Source organism: Mesocricetus auratus, unplaced genomic scaffold, assembly GCF_017639785.1.
Source record: "Mesocricetus auratus isolate SY011 unplaced genomic scaffold, BCM_Maur_2.0 Super-Scaffold_100021, whole genome shotgun sequence".
Taxonomy (NCBI): domain Eukaryota; kingdom Metazoa; phylum Chordata; class Mammalia; order Rodentia; family Cricetidae; genus Mesocricetus; species Mesocricetus auratus.
The window spans coordinates 25,523,290-25,532,660 of record NW_024429202.1 but is presented as its reverse complement, the minus strand read 5'-3'; the positions used below and the strand labels follow the sequence as shown (position 1 = coordinate 25,532,660).

General features: G+C 40.5%; 1 long non-coding RNA gene across 1 annotated transcript; it reads left to right on the top strand.

Moving 5' to 3' along the window:
• The first annotated feature begins 2,298 nt into the window (after positions 1-2,298).
• On the top strand, positions 2,299-9,156 carry LOC121133293. Its single transcript, XR_005870114.1, has 3 exons — positions 2,299-3,557; positions 3,818-4,038; positions 8,575-9,156. It is a non-coding gene; the product is annotated as an uncharacterized LOC121133293 (long non-coding RNA).
• Positions 9,157-9,371: the final 215 nt, after the last annotated feature.

The window sequence follows — 9,371 nt, the reverse complement described above, 5'->3', positions numbered from 1 at the left end:
TGCAGGACCTCCAAGTTACTGGGCAGTACCAGGGTGTCCAGGAAGAGTCCCAGTGAGGGTTTGTCATTGATGGTATAGCAGAAACAAGGGGACTTCAACCAGACTAGTGATTCTTTGTGATGAATGCCTGCATGTAAAAATGTGTGAATGAAGGGGCTTATTGTGTGACTCACTGTGTCTCACTGAAGCTTCAATGGCAAGATTTTCCTCCCCTCTTTTATAAAAATATTTTGTTTTATGGAGGGGGGAGATAGGTGGGATTGGGAGGCATGAGGTAAAAGACACAAAGAATACATTTTTAAAAAGTTAAAAAGAAAGGAATATTCATTCCTTACAGCCAGCTTATTTACACTGCTGAGTCTTTCCCAGAGCCCAATAATGTATCTTGAAGGGCATACAGTGGAGGACTGCATCTATATTAGTAGCACTGATGTATATATTCTGGGCGTGCAAACCCAAAATCAACTGTGGATAAAAGAAATGAGAGGTGGGCATTGAACACTGAACTTCTCTCTGTGGAGTAGGCATGCTGCAGGGTTATGGGGAACAGGTATTAGGAATCCTGTATCTTCCTAGCATGCCAGAGTTCAGGATAGCAGCATTTGAAGGAAACCAGTCACAGGGTAATAATGTCACACTGAGAGAAGCCCATAGATACTGGGAACTGAACTGTAACTGAGAATAGTATCCTGTTGTGTTCTATATTTGAATAATATATCCTGGAAACAAGTTATTCCAAAATGATAGGTCTGGACAATACAAAGTGGCAAGACCTCTTTTTGCCCAGTGAGAAATGACCAGGAAATAATCAACAAAGAGATTCTGGAAAAGCTAATGTAAAGCACGGGAAAAAGAAATATTGTCTTGAAGATGCAAAAGAAGAGTGAATCTCAGTAATAGGGCTAAATCAGAATAGAAAGCAACCTTGATGCAAACTGCCATGCAGAATGAAAAGGGATGATTTTATGAAATTCGAAACATGTTGAGAAAACAACGGGAATAAATTATAATGTGGATTGATGAGACAAGAAACTCTAAGGAACTTAAAATTCAATGGCAGTAGAATAATAAAAGCTAGAGGTGTCATTGTGAAAATTAAATTAAAATACAGTACATTTTTCATTTACTTGGAGGATGAACTTGAGAGGATCTCCCAAGGGGATACAGTAAAACAAATTAATGAAGGAGAAGATAAATTGAATAAGGAAAATATACTGTTGGTGATTTTCTTTACTACCAAAGTAATCCATAATATAAATGTGTGTGCATACTTAAATAACTACAGACTACCCTTATCAACAGACAACTAAATAAGTATGTAGAAGAAATTTTGTTCCTCCATTAGAAACAATAAAAAGATAACTATGCTCCAAGGTCTTGGGAATGTTTTAAGGTGCCAGATAACCCTACGCTCAAGTTATTTCAAAAGGCATAATGCCAGTGTAACCTCTGACTTCTCCCTTGTGGTTCTGCTGAAAGATAATGAAGTAACTTGTATAATATTTAAGAGCAGGATCATCAAGCAGTCACTAATAACAACCACTGATCAGCACCTTGCAAGCATTGCTTGAGCTTATGTTTATTGTCAAAAGTGGACAACTTCCCCACTGAAGCACACAGCTCAGGTGCCATCGCTATGTGGATGTACAGGTATGCCCAGAATGCATAGAGTAGATAGAGTGAGCTCAGTAGTGTTTGTGTTTGCCTCCTTCCACCATCCTCCATCTCAGCAAATCCTCTGGTTCCACCATCAAAATGTTTCTAGCAAGCACCCTCCACTTGCTACCCCCACGACTATCACTCTGGGCTGGACTTTCATATCTTTGGCTGCTTATGGAGAGGGTCTTTGGCTAACCTGAATATAATGTTCCTCTCAGTTTGACTAAATTAGACAGGATTCTTTTGTCTTTTCCAGCTTGACGTATTTTCTTAGAGCATTTACAGTTATAGTTTGCAGGAGAAATGTCTTCCTTAAATGCATGTATTTAAACACTTGGTCCCTGGTTAGTGGTGGTGTTTGAAAAGGCTATAGGACCTTTAGGGGGCAGAGCCTTGCTGGAGGGATTGTCACGAGGGGAGGGCTTTTAGGTTTTATAGTTCAGTCTGCCTCCTGTTCTGTGTTGAGTGTGTGCGCGTGTGTGATTGTCTGTCTGTCTGTCTGTCTGTCTGTCTGTCTGTCTCTGTCTCTCTGTGTGCAGATGAAATGGGATTCTTTCTTTTCCTGATAGGGTGTGTGTGTGTGTGTGTGTGTGTGTGTGTGTGTGTCTGTTTGTCTGTCTGTCTGTCTCTGTCTCTCTGTGTGCAGATGAAATGGGATCCTTTCTCTTCCTGATAGGCCTTACAAACCTGTTGCCATGCCTCCCCAGGGCTCTATCCTCTCTGGAACTATGCGATAACATAAACTATTTCTTTCCTAATTGTTTTGTCTGAGTATTCCATCAAGCACCAGAAATTAGAGCACCTTGGAGAGTTTTCCATTCATTTTGTGTGTGTGTGTGTGCCTTTGAGATGTCAGTTAAGAAAAACTTCATGACAGTTTTTTTTTTCAACCCAGTGCTGGAGCTGTTTGGGTTGATCTGTGAGTCATACCTTTGAAATGTAATCATCAAGGAAGACAGTGGCCTTGTCTTCAGTTCTGTGAGGTCACAACACCTAACTTTCCTACCAGGCCCTTTAGTCCAGGTAACAAAATCACCTCCTGTCATGCCATTAAGAGAAAACTTCCTGTTCCTTTGGGTTAAGCCAATTAGCAAGCACTTATGGCCTAGAGTCTCTGTTTCACTGCAGCTGTTAACCCTTCCAGCCTTTTGTTTCCAAAGAGCTCCCTGACTCTGTCCTTCCCCACTTAAGGAGAGAGCTTGTTTTTGTTCTGACACACAGACACACGGATATATAAAGTATAGAACTTGGTATGTTTGGAGATGAATGAACATGGCTGAAGCCACAGTCATGCCACAGGTTCTCCATCACCTCATGAATGGTTGCTCTTTTGTTGTTGCTGCTGAGGTTTCTTTTGCATGGTTAGATCTAGTCCCTTAGCAAATTTTCAAGTATATAATACAGTATGCTTGATCAAAGGCACTCTGATGTACAGTGCCTTCCAGTATTTGTTTTCTGGGACTTTAACTTTGCCCCCTGTGACCAGCATCTCCCCCATGTTAGCCTCTGGCCATTACCACTCTCTGCTTTGCCTTTGCTTGCAAGTAAATTCATGTAGTCTCTCTCTCTCTCTCTCTCTCTCTCTCTCTCTCTCTCTCTCTCTCCAGCTGTTTAACCAATATTGTTTTTCTACTTTCAGTTATACTTCTAGTCTAGCAGGTGCATTTTTCCCTCCACCCCTACCTCCCCTCTTCTATCTACCACTTCTTTGTTAATATTTTCAGTGCTTGGAATTTAAATCAGGGGTTAATGCATGCAAAGCAAGGGACCTGCTGTTGGGGTGGGTTTTCAGCCACTATTTTCTCTCTATCAAATAGGTTAAGCTGATCATTGATAGAGTTATAAAGATACAGGCCGTGCTCCTTGGAATTGGACTCCAGAACCGTTGTTCATGCTGTGTAAGTTCAGCCATGTTCCTTTACTCTCAAAGCCTTGAGTTCCTCATCCACAAAGTTGTTAGCACCTGCTTTCTAGTTGGGAAGGATTCAGTGATCAAATACACAGAGATGGATTTAGAACAGGGCCAGACACAAAGAAAACATTGTGCAGATGCTGATGAAGTAAAATATTTTGGGGGTATTGTTACTGATCTTGTCATGGGAACAAAATATCAGGCAGAAGGAACTTGGAAGAAAAATCTGTATATTTCATCTCACAGCTGCATGGCGTGGAAATTGTTGGTGTCTGGGAATGGCTTGGTGACGGGTGCTTGTGGGATCACCCATTATATATCAAGAGGATCGGATGCAGACACTTGAGCCACAACCTGAGTGCTATAAACCTCCAGCCTCACTCTTAGGACACTACATCTGCCAGAAGAGGCCCTTTGCTGGAAAAATTCCACAACCTCCCAAAACAGCGCCACCACCTGGGGATCAGGTATTCAAACACATGAGCCTGGGGGAGGTTTTTCACATGCAAATTGTACTGTTTCCTTTTAAGTATTTTGAACAACTCTTTTGTATGCTGATTAGATCATTTAATCAACTCCAGTTGAAATCTGGAATTCTACAGATTTAATTTTTCTTTACACTAATGCCATCCTGCTCTCCTTTGTATCTTGGAACTCTGTAGCTTTCCTCATTTGCCTTGGATCTACTGGATTCTCTGAGTATATATTCCTTGATTCAATTTAAGTCAATGTTCTTATTTAGGGACTCCATGCCAATTTGAGGAGAGATGCAGTTAAGAATTCTCACAAGGTAGTATTGTCCAAATTCAAGATGCTGAAACACACAAGTTTATCCCCTTTTTTAGCTAGATTTGTTCATTCTATCTTACTCTACTGAAAATGCAGCCTGTGAGAATCCCATCTACATGAAGGAGTAACAGAACCCTGGCTCCCAAGATGTGCTGGGACCAAGACACCATCTTTTCCTCCTGTTAGGAACATCAGAACCCAAACTCTAAATTTTCTGAATCTGCAAGTGTCTAGAAGAGTCGTACATGATGTTATCACTTCAAGTAGGTCCGGGGTCCCACGGCAATGCAGATGGTGTCAGCAATCAGAGCAAATGCTCACTCACCCCAGGTGTTAGCATTTCCCGGGTTGGCTGCACATATGCCATCAGCATTCAGGCAAAATGCCTAGTCATCCCAGGGCCTTATGCAATCTATGTGCATGTGCAGATTGACCATGTAATCTATACACATTCCTGGAGTGGCTATGTAAGCTCCCAAACATCTACTGAGGGACCTTACAAGCGGACACGCCCACCCCCACTCCTTCTCTGTGCCAGGTTTCATCCAGACAGGCCTGCGTACTCCTCTTCTTTCCTTTCCCTGATCTTTACTAATAAAACTCTTCAAGCGGGTTTTGTTGTATATCTTGTGGTCCCTCCTCACGCACGGTAAATAACACATGATTTCAAGACTGGTTTATCTTTCTTGTCTCTGATCTTTATTATGGGAATACTTATTTTCATGTAACCTGATAATGAGAAGTAAAAGTTGTCATATCTGAATCGCTAGTTCATTGAGAGTTGAAATCATTCGCACTTGATTTTTGTGTGTGCATGTACACACATACACTTTTCACTGTATTTTTCCTAGTTACATTTGCAATATTTAGTAGCTCCTCATTTTTTAATGACTTGGCCAAACTTAAACATGTCATTGGAATCACTCCATAAATTGTATAAAAATGGTATCCTTTGTAAGCCAGCAATTTTAAAAGTGTAGGCCACAAGTCTCTGGAGTTCCCTATCCAAAGTGTCTGTGAGGTCAAAAGACATTTATTTTAAAATAATACTTTTCTTCTTTTCTTTCCTTCCCTCCCTCCTTTCTTTCTTTGTTTCTCTCTCTCTACTTTATTGAGACCCACACTGATGATACCAAGGCCAAAGCTCCTGGATCCTTTCTTTACACAGGATGAGGCTGCAGCCCTCACTTTCTACATGAAAGATGCCCACTCTCATCAGACACCCATTTTTTGGAATGAGGATGGTGAAGCATCACAAATCATTCCATTTTTAGGACACTGACCTCCAAGTCCTTACCTTTTAAATATTCTGTATGATGAAGAGGAAGCAGGTTTAGAATGTTTGCTGTGTTATGGTGGCTGTCTGGGAGAAAAAAAAGTGTGTGACTGAGCTATTTGAATAGAGCCAGTACTGTTTTAAGAACACTGAGTTTTTACAATGAAAAATGATGAGCTGTGGCTATTCAAAGTTGGGTATTCAGCAGACATTATCTCAATTTTGAACAAAGTGAGCCTGTCAGTTTGGGGAATAATCCTGACAGTAAATTTTGCCAGATTATAAATGAGCTTTCAAGTGAAAATGAGAATTTTATAAATTTGTATAAATTCCCAAATGCTTAGGAACTTTTTTTGAAGAGGTCACTGGTGATATTAATTAGTGCAGTTTTCAAAATATTGAACCAATATATTCTGAATGGAATATTCATATTATAATTCACAGACACACAGCTTTCTTCTTTTTCAAGACTGTATGGCTTATTTGTGGTCTCTTGAGTTTTTATGACCTTGGAGATGAAATTACATCTCTTCAAAAATGTTACTGAGATTCTAACAGGAAATGCATTGAGTGGTAGATCATGTTGAGTCATGTTGCCTTCTTATTATATATCTTTATACTTACATGTCTTTAATTATTTTTCAGCAGTTTTGGCTTTCAGGACATAACAGCTTTGTGCTTTGGTTAAGATTGTTCATAGTATTTCACTGTTTTTGATGCTTCCAGGGAGTGAAATAACGTTTGCAAGCAACAGCTTTTGAGTACAAGCATTGTTTTGGTGATTTGACTAGGATTTGCCATATGGATTGCATTTTTATTTAAATTAAGGAGGACACCCCTGCATTGTCATGCACTCTGTAAGAAGTTTTTTTTACAGGGTGCCATTTTTATCCCACTTTAGATGTCATACTTATCATCAGGCAGGTTTCATCTCAAACATACCCTTGATGTAGTAGTTCAGAGGAGAATGAATGGATGCATGTCTGGAAAGATTGTTAACAGCAGAAGGAGGGGCCTCTGAACAAGTAGCTAAAGGTATGGAGCCACTCCAAGTGTCTGGAGAACTTCGAAAGCTTGAAGTTGAGAGGAGGGTGTCCTGAAAGGAGACAAAAAGGAAGTGACTTCCCCTGTTCCACATCCTCACCTCACCAGCATTTGTTGTCAGTTGTTTTCTTTACCTTCAGCTGCTTAACTGTGTTCACAGTAGTGTTATTCATAATAGCCAGAACCTGGAAACAATCTAGATGTCCCTCAACCAAAGAATGGATAAAGAGAATGTGGTACATTTATACAGTGTGGTATGACCCAGCTGTAAAAAAAGAAAAAGAAAAAGAAAAAGGAAAAAAAGCCTTGAGATTTGCAGGCAGATGGATGGAACTAGAAAAAAATCATTGTAAGGGAGGTATTCCAGACCCAGAAAGACAAACATGGCATGTACTAACTCATAAATGGATATTAGATGTAAAGTAAAAGATAACCAGGTTACAATCCACAGCCCCAGAGAGGCTAGGTAACAAGGAAGACCCAAAGAGGACACATGGATTTCCCTGGGAAGGAGAAATAGAAAAGATCTTCTGGGTAAACTGGGGGTAAGTAGAGGATATGAGAGATTGGGTTGGACTGGTTGGGGTCAGAACAGAGGGGGAGAGTAATGAAAGGGATGTCTTGATTGGGTAGGAGCATTTAGGGGCTAGGGAGAAACCTGGTTCCAGGGAGACAACCAAGAATCCACAAGGATGACCCCAGATAAGACTCCTAGTAATAGTGGAGAGGGTGTCTGAACTAACAATCTCCTGTAATGAGATTGGTGACTACCCTAATTGTCATCAGAAAGCCTTCATCCAGTAACTGATAGGAATAAATGCAGAGATCCTCAGCCAAGCAGTGGGCAGAGCTTCAAGAGTCCAGTTGAAGAGGGATAAAGGATTTGTAAGAGCTTGGGTGATACCATGGGAATGTCATCATGAGGAAACCCACAGAAACAACTAACCTGGGCTGTTAGGAGCTCTGACTCTGGACCAACAGCCAGGGAACCTGCATGGGACCGACATAGCCCCTCTACATATGTGTGACAGTTGTGTAGCCTGGTCCATTTGTGGGACTCCTAGGAGTGGGATCAGGGCCTGTACCTAATGTTTGCCCAGGATTTTGGAAACCTAATCCTCATATAGGATTAATACAAAAGGAAGAGTTTAGTTCTACCTCAACTTGATATGCCTGCTTTGTTGACACCCATGGGAGATCTGCTCTTTCTGAAAAGAAACAGAAGAGAAGTGAATGGGGGGGGGGGGCAGAGGGGAGGCGGGGCGTGGGGGGGGGCTGGAAGAGAGGAGGGAGGGGAATCTGCTGTAGGGTGTAAAATAAATGGGAAAAAAACAAGCTGGATCAAATTTTGTCTTACAATTTAGGTATTGGAAGTCCATAAAGTCCTTAGTGACAGTTCATCCACTTGCCTGGCTAAGGCTCCACTTCTAGACATCTACTACTAAGACTGAGCAAATGAGTGAACACAATGAGGTCTATAATCTGCTTATATGCTGAAGATAGTGCCTGGCACATACTGCTCATTATGCATCTCCAAATTCGGTGCATGTTTTTGAACAGAAAAATTCCACAGTAACGCTAATATTTTAGGAAGGCGTTCTGTCTGATCCTTATGGTGAATTTTGCAAAGGAGACAGAGAGGAAAACTGGAAAAATTCACAGAGAAACAAAGTGATTAGATCTATGTCAGTGTTGTGGCTCTGGAAACAGAAGCCAATGGTCCAGGATGTGCTGTATTTCACACACAGTAAAAGGATATATACCGAGGGACATCGGGTGGCGGGATAGCCCGTGGCTGATGCCATCTGTACGCTGAGCTTGGAAAGGAGACCAACATTCCAACATTCACATGGATTTTGCTGAATGTGAAACAACCAACCTTATTATCTCTCAGGGAAAATGTGATCAGAAGTGAAGCAAATAGCGTAAAATGAAAACGGCTGCACCGCTTAGTGAAGAGACTGGAGAAGAACTGGGAGTTCTGAAAGGTAAGATGCCTCTCCTGGAAACCCGTGCTTCTCAAGGCAGTGTGTTTTTCAGACATGAAGCTGAACCAACCATCTGTCTTCTGACCTCCTCGCAAGTCCTCCAGCTCTGCTGCCTGGGTCCAGTGCTTTTCCTACAACTATCCATCTGCACTTACTGTGTAATGTGAAGACTTGTATTTTCACATTGCTGTAACAAGGCTAAATCATTTCAGAAAATAGGTTTTCTCAAGAAATTCAGAGCTCTGTATTAATCTTTTGTAGACCAAATACAAAATAAAGTCACATTTTTTTTCAAAAAAGAAAAAGAGAGAGAAATGTGCAAAATTATTCAAGGTGACAGAAGCACCTTCAACTCTCATATGCTAACAATGCAAATTCTTTATGGAGTGACCTTGGATCACAACAGTGAAAACAATCTGTTGTAACACATTTAGGCTACTGTAAGACTGCCATGAAAAAGCCAGGGAAAAAAGAACCTTTATTAAACTCTCACAATCTACAATTTTAAAAATTGAATAATACATGAGAGAATATTATTCTCTTTTTGGAGAATGTTTCCAACAGTGAAATAAAAAATATCTTTATTCTACTAAAGATTGATCAAACAAGATTTAAAAATATTAACTTGAAATGTTTGTTTTATCTATATTTTGAAATAAAATATTATTTGGGGCTACATGACTAAGGTAAATAAAATAAATTA